Source organism: Trichosurus vulpecula, chromosome 1, assembly GCF_011100635.1.
Source record: "Trichosurus vulpecula isolate mTriVul1 chromosome 1, mTriVul1.pri, whole genome shotgun sequence".
NCBI lineage: Eukaryota > Metazoa > Chordata > Mammalia > Diprotodontia > Phalangeridae > Trichosurus > Trichosurus vulpecula.
In genome coordinates, this window is record NC_050573.1 from 286,011,329 (window position 1) to 286,026,559 (window position 15,231).

The following is a 15,231-nucleotide window of genomic DNA, read 5'->3' on the forward strand; positions in this document are numbered from 1 at the left end:
ATGTGTATGTTTATATCACAGTAATATTAACTCTTAGAAATGATCATAGTAAAAAGACTTAAGGATTCTTTCCCTTAGGATTCCCATTCTTTAGCTGCTCAGCTTTTCCATCTCTTGTAGATCTTTTTTTTAAGTACATTGGAATGATCTCTGAGATTGGAGTGAGCACTGGGTTTGAAACCTTGCTCTGCCTATGTAAAAGAACTGAACAAGTTGCTTAATCTCTCTGTCCCTCAGTTTTCTCATCTGTTAAATGAATTTGAACTAGAATGCTCATAAGCTACCTTTCATCTCTAAAATCATGGTCCTATGCTCTCAAATGATAAAAAATAATGACTTTCAAGCCCTTTCTCTGATATTTTGTCAAGAAAAATAATTTCTCATGATCCCACTTTTATATTCATTACCCTGTTTTAGCAAGTGCACAATAAGAATTCACCAATTCAGTGGACCCAAAGGGAGTTGCCAACTCCCTTATCAATATTTGTTCAATTTCAGGAAACCAACACCCACTGTGCCAAAGTGTTACATGGTGAATATCTGTTTTCGTTAAAGTAAAACAAATTGTTTTGAGAATACTCTAAGATCAGTGAAAATTGCTTGGGCTGCTAAGAAACTAGAATTTTAACTAGATTTTTAATTAGTAATGGAGTCATTTAAACAGGCATTGCCAGATTCCGCTTCTGACTTTCAAGAGTATCATTATTTTTTTCTTGCTCATTGAAGATCTTCTTAAATCTTTAGCAAGACCATTTTAGGGGCTTTTTAAATAATATGAGTTTAAGGTGTCACTAAGACAATATCTATGTGCGATTTCTTCCTTTTAACAGAACATGTCACTTAATCAAATCCCAAAGTGATTCCAGCCAGGGCAATCCACTGTGAGAGAGAGCTGCATTACAAGGATAACCAGAATGGTCTCATTCATTAATTGTAGGAATGGGCAAAGGGAGGGTGGAGCAGCAAACCCCTGGCAGTCCAGTTTAGCTATAATGTAAATTGTGTGAAGGAAGAATTTGGGCCCAGATTGTAAATTGTTAAGTTCTGGTCTAAGGAGTTTATATTTTATTCTATATAACACAGGTAGCCATTGATGGTTTTTGAGCAGGGAAGTGGCATGGTCAGACAGTGTACACTGGAATGCAAAGAGAATAGTGGCTATGTCTCAATCATTAATTAATTGAGTGAAATATGCCCATTACCATTTTATTAATGATTTTGAGTGGAGAAGTCATATATTAGTTGGGTTTCCAAGCCAACTCTAGAAACTCATACATTAAACCACACATCCAAGCACCCAACAGATGCTGAAGCATTATGTCATATCTGGCTATAGATTTTGCTATTCTAAGGCTCTTCAGAATTTCCTGTTTCTTCCTACCAACATTAATCTCCTCCTAGTTATGAACCTGGGCTTTCACTACTGCCCTGGAAAGATGCACTCACTGCCTAAGTAACTAGCCATTGAATTTGTCTCAGTTGCCCTAATTATAAAATGAAGAGACTGGGCTATATAATCCCTAACATCCCTTTTACCTCTGATCCTACACATTATGACCATATAAGAGAAGTGAATGAGGATAAATAGACAAAGGATCCAGATGAAGACTGAGAATGAATAACTGAAAAGTTGTCTTGATATTTAATGCAATGAAAGTAATTTGAATATAGTTATTAAGCATAATTAAGTATATTGACATGTAATATTTAGTTTTCAATTAATCATTTGAGATAAAAATACATCTCTGATTCTATGATACATATTGAACCTGGCCAAACTTGATGGAATCTCCTCTGCTCTCGTGTTATATCTTGTCAGTGCAAGAGGCTTTCTGGCCTCCCTCTCTCCTTTTACTCCTAAGTATACAAAAAACATTAAGCCACATGTCTCTTTTGAATTCCCAGTCTCTGGACTGTTTGGAAGCCTTGTCTTGATTTAAGATTTAAAATGTCACAATTTGAAAAACATTTATTATGTACCTACTGTATTCAAAGTGCTGTGGTGGGCATTGGAAATACAAGAATGACAAATAATATATAAGGAGCCTACAGTCTACTACAGGGCCTAAAGTATAGATATAATGCAAGTTCCTTGAAGACAGGGACTGTCTCATTTTTCTTTCAGGACTCCCAGCACCTAGAACAGTACCTGGCCCAAAGTAGACGCTTAGTAGCTTCTTGTTGAATGAATGAGCATGTGGAGCAGCAGAGCATAGTACAAAGATTCCCATTCTTGGATTTGAGTCCTGAGTTCAAGTGTAGCTCCAACACTTCCTAGTTATCTATCTGAGCAGGACACAATTTCTCTGACCCTCAGTTTCTCCTTTAGAAAAGAGGGATAATAATATTTAGATTTCATACTTCACAGAGTTAATGTGCAAAAGGTATTTTGTCTACTACATGTACGGCAAGTGATATGTTAGTATACCATAGAATGTGGTAGAGGAAAGCAGAGATTCAAAGTACTATAAGAAAATTTGAGGAGGAAGAGATGGCTTGCAGTTATGGAAATCTGGAAGGCTCATAGAGAAAATGGCACCCAAGCTGGATCTTGAAGCAAAAAAGTAATTCGAGTGGCAGAGTTGAGGAGGGAATATATCCCTAACCCAGATGATCCCTTGCACAAATGCATAGAGAAAGGATGGAGCAGCAAACCGCTAGTAGTCCAGCTTGGTAATAATGGAAAGTGCATGAAGGGAGAATTTGGCTCCAGATTGTAAGCTGTTAAATGTTGGGTTAAGAAATTTGTGTTTTATTCTACAAGACACATGGAGTCACTGGTTTCTGAGGAAGGGTGATTTGAGCAGGAATGACATGGTCAGACTCTATACATTAGGAAGATTCTTCAGAATCCAAAGAGGATAGGGAAGACAAGAATTGTGGTGTCTTATGGGTCTAGAGCTCAAAGTGGTGTCAGAAGTCATTGATTCTAAACCCTTCATTTCAAAATGAGGAGACTGAGGCCTAGAGAGGTAAAATGACTTACCTAGGGCACAGGCAATAAGTGGTAGAGCAAGGACTGGAACCCAGGACCACTGACTTCAAACCTGACATTCATTCCTTCTACTGTATTGTGATACTTGATTGTACAAAGGCCTGAACACAGGGAGACAAGTCAATTAAACAGCGCTTCCAGAATTCAGCCTGGAAAGTCATAGGCATTTCATCAATTCCATTAATTCAGCAACTGTGGAGACCTCAAATGCCCCATCAAGCTTTACATCTACCAGCAGCAATCAGGAATAGTTCAGTGGTCAAAGCAATGACTCTTTAGGCAGAGGCCACTGCTCAGTCCCACTTCCAATGCTTGGCCAAGTCATTTTAATACCTAGAACCTCAGTTTCTTCATATGTAAAATGTGAAGGCAGACAAGATGGCTTCTGAGCTTCCTTCAGAATCTACATTTAAGGTCCTGAAGGAGGGCATCTTCACACCACCAGCATATACACATTATTGTCACAAGATTTTGGTTTTTTCCCACCTTTGTTCATCATGGGTACTGACTACTAACTAGAGATTCTGTAAAGTAGAATCCTCTATATAATTTAATTTACTCTATTCTATAGACTACAATCTATTCTCTCTGGAAGGAAAATAAGATAGCAAAATGGACCAATAAGAGAGATAGAAATGCAAAAATCACATCTCTTACTCTGCAGTCATATTGAAGCTTAGACAAATTAAGCATCAATCCAGGTTATGCTATAATCCCAGGTGCAGGATCTCAGGGCTGTGATTTTGTGTAAATATAGGGAACTTCAAGATGTGGAGAAAATCTGAATTAGTGAAAATGTTTAATCCAGCTTCCATTTGCTGCTCAGCCTTGGGCTTTCTAAGGAACTAACACTTGGCTGGTAGTTATGTCTCCCTGTCTGTCTCAGCAGTCCAGAATTCCTGGCATCTTTGTTGCTGAAGTTTCCCTTGCTCCCCCCAAAGGAAAGGGCTAGAGAGGGTCAGAGTGAGTTTGTTGTTCCAGTGAGTGACTGCTCAGGTTCAGAGTTCAATCAACACACAAAAGGAGTGAGACAAATTGAAGACAAACTGCCAATGGTGGTGTGTGAATCTACTGAATAGCTGGTTTCTGTAGCAAAAACCCAAGTAGCACATTCAGGCAAAGGGATGGAAGAAGTTAAGTGTCTCACAGAAATATCTGGCAGGCCCTAGGAAAACAGAGCATGAAGCTATTGACTCCGCCTATTGGGGATTGGGGAAATGTAATGTGAACATTCTCCCCTCAGGTTTTCTTCCTTGGTGGCCGAGCACCATTTGGATCCCTTTTATCTGGCCTTGGGATATAGCCATCTGACCTTCTTGAAATGTAGCCATTATATCAGGTTTCTCTAGTGTTTACCCCCAACAAAGGAAGGAAAGCAGTTCAATATCAGCTTGTCAGCTTTACAAACTGAAACTAGGGGTTATGCCTACAGATGAAGAATTAGAACAGATTATCGGTCACATATGACAGAAGGCACTGTTTAATAAAGCAAGAGCTCAGTAGCACATGGCTTCCTATATAATGTGGGATTTCAACAATAGGAGAAATCCTCAGTCAGTTGCTGCTGGTTCTTAAAGAAATCTTGTCATCCCTGTACATAGAGCCCCTTGCTAAGTCCTGGACTCAGGTATTCTGAATTGGAACAACTGAATTGGTGGGAAACTGTCTCGCACCTCCACAGTCACCTCCCTCACTCCAGTATGGTTTTCCAACTCTGTCCCTTGACACCAGCTTTATAATTGAGTTTTATTTGTTTACTTCAATTCAAATCAACAAGCATTTATTGAGGACATATCTATTATGTGCAACGCACCTGCTGTTAAGTAGAATAAGAAAAATGGAAGATAATTTCATTTCCAGACCACTCTGTATATGCTCCCTTGTGAGAAATTAATTCCTCTCAAATTTTATTTTGATTTGTCCTCCCTTCCTTTCCTATTCCTTCTTTTTAAAACAAGCTATTATAAATTTAATGTGAAAGAACAATAGAAGCAATTAAATTTGCATAGAAACTATTTGCATTTAAATAAATGATTTCTCAAGGCATGAGATATGATAGCAAATTTTCAGGTATTCCCCTAAGTCTCCATGAGCTTTCTTTGTCCAATTACTGCCTTTTACTTTTCCTCCTTAAGATCACAGTGGGTAGTTTTTTCAGGGTGGTTTTTTTTTTTGCTTTGTATCATTTCATAAAGATTATTCCAGATTTCTTTGTATCTCCCATACTTGTCTATTTTAATTGCATTGTAATATGTTAATGAACCACAATTTAGTTAACAATTCCCCTACTATTAGACATATAAGTTGCTTCAGGTATTTTACAATGACAAATAATATCAAAATCTTTGAAAAGATCATTCTTTTTTGTTTTCTATAATACTTCCACGGTATATTCCCATCAGTGGAATTATCAGATCAAAATGTATTGTTATTTTTGTAATTTTACTATGTAATGCCATATTGCTCTAACAAAAAAATTCTACTAGTTTGCAATTCCACCAAAAAAGAATGTGTACCTATTTCTCCCCAACACAGCCAGCATCATGTTTTGTATGTCTTAATTGTAGTTAGTTGATGGGCATGGGCAAAACTGTTTTAATTTACATCTTTTTGTTTATTAAGGAAGTTGTTTTCTTTTTCCCACCCCTCCATGTATCAACATATACACAAACTTTAATCCAAAAAAAACTTCACAGTATCAATACATATGCCCTAAAATGTAAGCATCATCTTAAGTTGGTATTGTTCTAAAAGCACAGTATGTTAGAGAAAGTTCATCCATAAATACAGGTAACTAATATAAGGTAGGAAACAAAGTTTTAAAATAAATATCTTTTTATATGCATATATATGCATATGAATGTGTGTATGTATATGTGTGTGTATCCTTTCCCTCATAGAACTAATACTAAGCAATGTTGTCTTTTTTATAAGAATTTGTTATAGATGTAGTGGTAGTGGGGCATGGTGAATAGAGAGCTGGCCTTCCTGCCATAAGATCTGGGTTCAAATTCTACCTCTCATGCATAATCATTATATGACTTTGGCAAGCCACTTAACATCTCAGATGTCTGGACATCTCTCTGAAATTATCAATTCCAGATGCCATCAATCCTGTATTGGTAGAGGGAGTTTCCTCAATTGGAAATTCTCTAAAATAAATATCCTATCCCTACCTTGTGATACATCATTATATTTCCCCAAAAATATAAGAATGAGGATGATTTTGAAGATAATAAACATTTATTGATTGATTAATAAGTAAATCTGAAATTTTCCATGTAAACAATATGAATTAAAGTAACCCCACCAAATATTATTTTGTGACAGTATCATTAAAAAAATACATCCTATAATAATTAGAATCATGGGATAAGAGGTGGCAAGAGTATTAGGGATAATCTAGTCCTAGCCTATCTTTTTCCAGATGAAGAAACTGCGACCTAGAGAAGTTAAGAGTCTAGCCAAAAGTAACACAAATGAATAAGAGATCTAGGACTAAATTCCTAGAGTACTTTCCATGCTGCTTCAATTTCAGTCACAGTTACTATTATATATTAAAATATGACCAAATGGCATATACATGTATGTATGTGTGTATGTGTGTATGTATGTGTGTGTAGGTCTTCTAGCTGATTATTGCAAGCTAATTTAGGAAGTCTATAGGAAAATACATGTGACACTCAATTGAGCACTATGCTTTTTCTCTGTACCTAAATCTTGATGAACGGTACTTGACTAGACATTAGTTGGAAAAGGAAAAAAATATATTCAGTGAAATCAGTTCAGTGTTAGTGAAAATTTCAATGGTGTCATACAGGAGACAAGCTTGGGGCTTTCAGATTTTATCACCAGTGAGTGTTACTGTCTCATTCTATGACCAGGGACGTGGCTTTCTAAGAGAAGGCTGGTGATATTACCAGGATCCTGAAACTATAACTGGTTGTTGTTCCTTGAGACTGAACAAATGTTTAAAAGTAATTTCCAAATATAAAATGCTAAAAAAAAACATTGAATATTCCTACAGTGAAAACAAAGTTCATGTGTTGGTAAAAAAAAATGAACTGCAAAATTCCAAGCAACACTCAGTATGGTTTTAATATAGAGCTCATGTACTGTATTCCAAGATTCTGTTGGAACTATCACTTAGGTAGTATTGATGACTCTCCATGGGGCTCTGCCTGTCAGGATGAAAGGTCACATTGTTAGGCCTCTACACAATGCAATGGGTTCCCTCATGAAGCAGTGCTATTGCCCCCACTAGAGATCTTCGAGGTTAGGTGACCAGGTATCTTGTAGGTGCTCCTCATTCTGTTATATGTTGGACTAGGTTGCTGAGCTATCTGTCAGCTCAAAGATTCTCTAATGATTGAGCCTGTGATTTTTAAATGCTTCAAGGCATGACAGCAAAGCAAAACATTAGAAAGAAAATACTATTCTCTCAAAGAAAATTCACTTAAAGATAAACTAAAGGACCTAAGTGATCTTTCCATTTCTCAGATTAATCAACTGGTCAATAAGCATTTATTAAGGCCTGCTATATACCAGGAACTATGTTGTTCTTTCATGTCAGACTCTTCAGGGTCCCATTTGGGGTTTTCTTGGCTAAGATACTGGAGTAGTCTGTCATTTTGCAGTTAAGGAAACTGAGGCAAATAGGGTTAAGTGACTTGCCCAGGGTCACACAGCTAATAAGTCTCTGAGGCTGGATTTGAACTCATGAAGACGAATCTTCTTGATTCTAAGCCTTGTGCTCTATCCACCACACTGCCTAGCTACTGCAGGAACTGTGTTAAGCACTGGGGATATAAAAAGAGTCAATAGACAGGCCCTGTCTTCAAGGAGTTCACAACCTAATAGTGTAATGAGCTTGGCAATAAATCCAGAAACTTGGTGCTGAAAACAGAAAAAATGGAATATCTGAGGAAAATTCCATCAATATGATTAAATATACTTTCTTTTAGAAGGAGAAGTGCAGTTCAACTACCTTATACTTAGTAGAAATACCTTATCTGGAGAGATAACTGAAACCATTACTGTAACAAAAACCATATGAATAACGTGCTTCAGGGAGATTTTAAACTAAATCCAGTGGAGTCCCAAAAATCAGAATCAGGCCCCATTCCACCCTTATGTTGTTGTTACTGGTTTTTGAAAAAGCAAAAAGCCAATTGTGTGTCTACCTTATGTCCAGTAAATCTGACAAAAGCCAAAATGTCTGAGCAGATGCGTCAACCACACTGTGGGAGTGCAGTGCTCCCAAGTGTGGCCTGAACCAGCTTAATGTAATTGGGAGATATTTCACAAAATAAATAAAAAATACAAGAAAACAAATAATATTACATTTTGAAACTAAGTCAATATGCAGCCATCAGGGATCCTTACATATGAAATAGCAGTCCATTTTTATTTGAGTTTGACACTAATGTCTTTGACAATATGGTTTTATTTGGTACTTATAGCAGATATTTATTTAGCAGTTAGTGGGAAGACTTCAAATGGAACCCAAACCAGCTGTATTCAAGTTTAGTATAGATCAGAGTGAATTTTTAGGACATATGTGAGAGGCAAGAGAGCATATGAAATAGAACCCTAGACTTAATATCAGGAAGCAGTGATTCAAATCTAGCCTCTGTCAGTAGCTGGTGACCCCAAGCGAGTCACTCAAACCCTCTGAGCTTCAAGCAATGACTTTCTAAGACTTCTACTAATGTATAGAAAGGTTGTAATGTGCATTGGTACCAGGGCAGAACATTGACAGAACCTTGATATATTGAAGTTGATTTTTTTTGGCCCTGAAAGGAATGCACATATAATCTGTTTGTTTGTTTTTAAAGATTAGGACTTTGACAGCTGCTAATGCTATATCTACAAATTTAATAGGATAAGTGTGATGAAGTAGAAAGACTCAAAGGGCCTGGGTTTAAATCCCAGCTCTGCTGCTTACCAGTTATGTGACCTGGAACAAGCCACTTAATATTTTTGGACCTTGGTTTCCTCATCTGTAAAATAGGCACATTGGTCAAGAAGACATCTAATGTCCTATGTCTCTAAATCTGTGATCTTTGTAGGTTGGAAGGAATCCCAGAAGCCATCTAGCTTAAACTCCTGTTTTTTACAATAAGATAACTGACAGAGATGTTGAGTGACTTGCCCAAGATCATACAGGTAGTAAGTGTCAGATTGAATCCAGAGCCTCTAACTCCAGAGTCTGTGCTCTTTTGACTATATATGTTCCCACGCAAGAATTTTGCTAGGCATGATCTGATAACATGAAAAATATAAGAAAAATATAGTAAAAATTGACCACTCTAGGAAAGCTACCAACTCAACCACATAGATCCTAGGGATGGTTCAAGAATATGGAAAGTTCTTAGAGTTGTAGATCAAGACTAGGGTGGACTCAGGGTTTTGAAGTGACCCAGTTGTATCAGTAAGGCAAGAATAACAATATAGATAATAATTGTCAAAATGCTTATGTGGTTCTGTATTGCAAAATATATGACTCTCCACATAGAAGGTAGAAGAAGTAAACCATTCATTCAGACACCAGAGAACCATATCCTGTAAGCCATCTGCCCAATCCATCACAGCAGCAAAGAATTCAATACATAATATCACAGCATGGAGCCTCATCATCCCAAAACCTCTCTGCCCCCTCCTGGGGCCTTCCCAAAAACTCACAGTACAGCTATCACAGGTCAGCTCTTTTTCTCTTAGCTCTACCTATCATAACTGCCATAACTGCTCTCTCAGCATTTCCTGTGACACAACTTCCTTTTCCTCTCAGCAAGCTCATCCCACCACATGTGACTTAGGCTTCCTGTGAAGTAAGCAGGTCACATGGCCTATTAATGGGTGGGAAAGATCTTCAAATCTAAATTACTATTACACCAGTGTAGTTACTGAGGGGAAGCAGCAAAGAGGTAACCATATGCCTAGACCATTTCCTAGCCTCAGTGACTCCCACATAAGATGGTCAGTCTGAAGGCTCCCCAAGAAGGACTGGGGAGTTTGAGTTTATTCTGGACCCTAGAGAGCCTCTCCCAGAGATTACTGGAAACACATACCTGCCTAAGTAACTTCTCAGAATTATACCTCAGATCAGGAATAAGTCCTTTAGGACGGCTGAAGTATGCCACAGGTTACATTAGCCCATCTTGGTCATGAACCACTTAATAACAGCATAGGCCCTAAAGTCACTGGGAATGGGAAGGTCAACCACATTGTTCTTGAGGACAAAAGAGCACAGAGTATTAAAACTACAAAATAGGGATGGAGAAAGGAGAGAAGAAAGAAGCCTTGCTACCATTACCCCAGTCTTATAGAGATTTATTTGAATTGAATGCCCTTAATATTTTGGAAAGAGCCTCTATTTACCTATATGGCACCACTCGTTACCACGGTGTAGATTTGATTTTCCAATAATAAGGCAATTTACCACCCCCTAGTGGGTACATTGTCCTCAGGGAGAATGTTAGAGAGGGCTGACATTGTTATCTGATTCCTAACCAGGCTTTGAATTGACCAAAATAGAGGATGGCTTGAAGTACAAAGAAAGGAATGAAAAGGCCCACCCCCACTTCTCTCTTCACTTTAGAGAAGTAATAACAAGGAGGTAATAAATGTAACCATATTAAAGTTAAGAGAGATTGATATGACTCATACAGAGGCTTATCTCATAGTTAGTTACCAGAATTGCAATGGAGATAGGTCCAACTCTCCATCCTTGGGTGCTAGGGAAGAAGGACCAATGGACAGAGAGATTTCTGATTTCTTTTACTTTCAGATCATGTGGATCTTTCATGGCTACTATCACTTATGTGGTGTCTTTTTAAATGTGTTTTTTCCATTAGTCCCTGACAACACAGGTGTTTATCTGACATTTATGTGCCTTAGGGCATTGCAAACAAGAATTTTATTTAGTGTAAAAAAGCAAACGTCAGTTGAAGCTAGAAGGCAGGAGGCCACATGTTAAAATACAATCTTAAAGGCTACATCTTCAATGATTGAGGATGACAGTTTGCAAATTTTAAGTGACAATTCAACCTGTCTCAGATACATAAAGATAGTTGATGGTCCATGGGAATCAGAATTCACCTGTCTTCTGCCAGAATGACAGTGCTACATTCCTTTATTGCCATCCCTACCTTATGCTTCATGTCTCTTTCTGGGAATTCTTCCTTGGAGAACAGGGTCACATTATAGAAGGGAAGAAAAGAAAAGCTATGATTTTGACAATATGCCTTTTACTCTCATGAGTTCCCACATATAAAATACGATAAAGCACAATCTTCTTCCAAATATGGGTACCCGATTTACAAAAATGAAGCTCACAGGGCAGCTACGTGACATGGTGGATAGAATTCTGACCCTGGAATCTGAAGGAACTGAGTTGAAATCAGGCATCAGATACTTACCAGCTGTGTGACCCTGGGAAGGTCGCTTAACCCTAATTGTCTAAAAAATATTAATTTTTTTTAAAATGAGGTTTACACTAACCTTGCCTGTTTCACCAAATGAAGCTGAATAATGCCAAGCATATCAAGGTAGCTGGTGTCAATATCATTAACTCATTAACTCCACAGATCCATTCCTACTATAAAATTTTTATTTGTGTGAGATTGATTTTGTGGTTTAAAAAAATCAACCAATTGATTTTTAATTTAAGGTTTCTTGCCATTAAAAGAAATAAGAGAATATTTGGATATTATAAATAAAATGGTAAAGTTATTCTGATACATTCTGATATAGCAACATCCTTTTTCAAACTATGGATCAGTGAGCAGTTTAGAAACCTGTTGCAGACAGATATATCTCATTTTTCTAATCTCAAAGCATCTCCAAGGAATGCTCAGTCACTCCCTTTCCAGGAGAAGGAATATTTGTCCTTATATATCCAATCTAAGAATAGTAGGAAAACAGGAATTAGATCAGCAAGAGACCATAGAGGTCAGCTAGTACAACCTACTCATTTTATAGCTAAAATAGTTGAGGCTGAAGAGGGTAAGTATCTTACTCTAGGTCATGTAGGCAGCGAGAGATAGGCCTAAAATTGAAATCAAGCCTTCTGATTTTAAACCAGCTTTCTTTCTCCTTGTTCTACAGCCCATCCCAATCTTGGTTTTTAATGTAAATAACGTACATTACTTAAGTAAAAGTCATAATATCGTAACATTAACTAAAAGAACTTTTCCTGTCTTGTCTGTTCTTGAAATTCAGTGGCCCGATCGGGTCAGTGGTTCACTTTCTGGACAGATTCCTTCATGCTTTGTTCATGGGAACCATTCAGTGTGTGAGTCATCTATTCACTGAACAGTAGAAGAAAAATGTGTCCTGTAATTCCCCCTCAGAAATGTAGAAGGATATTGTCTGAAAGTTCCCACTGGTGATTTTTGCCACAACACAGAGTGCCCATGAAATTTCTAGGTAAAGCAGACCACAGTCTAGGACTTTGGGTGCACAGGATCTAACCTTCTAGGTGATGTCATTATTTTTGGTAAGTGCCATGTTGTAATTTGAACCAGTTTATGAACTTTCCTACTGATATTTTCATCCACACTCAAGAGCAGTGTTTACTCACTGATGAAAAATGGGATATGAATATAGTAGGATGGAGAATCAGAGATAAACTTTTCTGTTGTCGGGAGCAGGGTCTGCTATAAGAATTGAGCAAAAAGCTTTTCCCCAGATCTCCTGTAAAGAGGAGCAAGAAAAGGAGGAGAGAGAGAGATGAAAATGTTGCACTTACAGGGCTCATTTCCTTTCAAAATTTTTCATTGCTATAATCGTATCTCTAAGGTGTCTCTCAGATAATCATATCTCTCAGGCCAAGGTGTCCCTAGGGGAAAATAACACCAGAATGGAGCCACTACAAGATTAATTCATATGTGAGGTCAATAATTCATTTGGAGATTTCTGAACATACTTATTTAACCTAAAATTAAGAATTCATTAATTGGATGATAATCTCTTGAACGACACTGCTAGATTATTTACATATATAACATATATTATATGGGCTTAGAAATAAGACCTAAAAGTTTTCCTAGCTATGATCTTTTAAGAGTTGGCAGCAGTCAGATATCAGTTTTCCTTATTATTCACCCAGGATGTTGATGTTCACTCTGACCAAGGGGTTCTTTGCAAAGCTGTGCTTTGGCTTAAAGATAATGATATGCTGACACTCAGGAAGACTCCTTTTACTTCCATCATGCACCTAGATGTATATCTAACACTCTGGCACTCTAGATGAAAAACAATATCGAGTCTCAATCTTCCCATAATTTAGTGTCAGTAGGGAAATGTAGGAGTGACATGCCAATAACTAAAAGAAAATTGTGCAAAATTCACAGGTATTATTCACATTGAAATTCAGCAGACATTTCATAGGACCATAGATTTAGAGTTGGAAGGAACCTTGGAGGCCAAATGCCCTCATTATACAGGTGAAGAAACTGAGTTCCAGATATGTACAGTGACTTGCCCAAGGTCACAGAGCTAGTAAAGGTAAATTTCAAGCCAGGCCTCTGATATCAAATCCAACCCTTTCTCTCATGCTAATCTAGAGTATTAGGGAGGATTGGGAGTTTAAGTAATTTGTTTATGGTCACCTAACCAGTATATATCAGAAGCAGAACTTCTACTCAGATCTTTGGGGCTCTAAGGTTTGTCCTTTGTTTCCATGATGCTGCCTCTTTACTAGGCAGGCTCTTTTAGCTAACAGTATAATATTATGACTTTTACTTGAGTAATGAAGCCTTTCTTTGTAGAGTAGAAATATACCACTCAAGAAATGGAGTCAGTTTCAAAAGAAGCATATGTTAAAAGTAAAGATTTGTTCACGTTACTTACAGCAAGTGTTTATGAGAACGTATTTCAATTAATCAATCAATGAACATTTGAGTGTCAATTATATGTCAGGCACTGTGCTTAGCACTGAGGATACAAAGAAAGGCAAAAGACAGTCCTTGGTCTCAAGGAGGTCTTAAGCTAATGAGAGAGACAACAAATAAACAAGCAAACAAACTCTGTGTGCGTGTGTGTGTGTGTGTGTGTGTGTGTGTGTGTGTACAAGTAAATACAGGATAAAAAGGAAATAATTAACAGAAAAAAGGCACTAGAATTAAGAGGGGTTGGGAAAGGCTTCCTGTAAAAGATGTGATATTTAACTCCCTAATAAGAAATCAAATGTGGTAGGATTTCATATTGCTATGAAAACATCTTTGGCTTCTTCATTATAAACATTGAACATAAATGTGATTGTAGTCATATTACTGTGTATAATGGGCAGTTAGGTGGTACAGTGAATAGAGTCCTGGAGTCAAGAAGACCTGAGTTCAAATTTGGCCTCAGAAACTTACTAGCTATGTGACTCTGGGCAAGTCACTTAACCCTGTTTGCCTCAGTTTCTTCATTTGTAAAATGAGCTGGAGAAGGAAATGGTAAACCACTACAGTATCTTTGCCAAGAAAACCCCAAATGGGGTCTCGAAGTATTGTACAGGACTGAAAATGACTGAACAACAATAAAACAACACTACGGATAATGCAGCTTTTATCCAACAAACCCAAAGAAAAGTTCAGTTGAACATTTATCAAGTTTGTTACAAAATGCTGTGCTAGGTACTGGAACTGCAGAAATGAAAAACAACACAGCCTTTGCTTTCAAGGAAATTATAATCTAATGGGAAGGTCTGAGACATTTACCAAAGCAACTTTTGTTATAAGTGAAAAAGAAGTCAAACAGAGATGCATGAAGCTTTAGGGAGAGAGCATAGCCCTATAAAAACCTTCATGGAAGAGGTGTTTCCTGAATGAAGCCTCTGAGGAAAAGAAGTATTTCAGCAGGGTTGTGAAGAGAATCTATTCTAGGCAGAGGGTAGCCTGCATATAGACAGGGAGATGGCTAGAGAGGAATAACATCAGGAAATGGCAAATCATCGCTCTGGCTGGAATACAGAGCGTGGGAAATGTAGACCTATAAAAGAAGGCTAGAAAGGTAAGTTCTATGGAGATCATGGAGAATATCAAGAGATTTGCATTTTAAAATGAGTGTGTCAGTTGCAAATCTTTATTTAAAAATTGAAATGACTCCGGAGATTTTAATGATGTTTCAGATGACAATGATTTCAAATTCAGCTTTATCGCCAAAAGAAATTAAGCTCCAACTGTATGCAAGGCCCTGGAAAAATTAAGATACAAAGATAAATAAGACGTGTTCCCTATTCTCAAGGA

At 37.4% G+C, this 15,231-nt stretch overlaps 1 protein-coding gene across 1 annotated transcript in view; it reads left to right on the plus strand.

Moving 5' to 3' along the window:
* Nucleotides 1-15,231, plus strand: part of SULF1 (sulfatase 1) — a 98,235-nt gene that overhangs the window by 32,936 nt on the left and 50,068 nt on the right. The gene's annotated exons all lie outside the window — the stretch shown is intronic.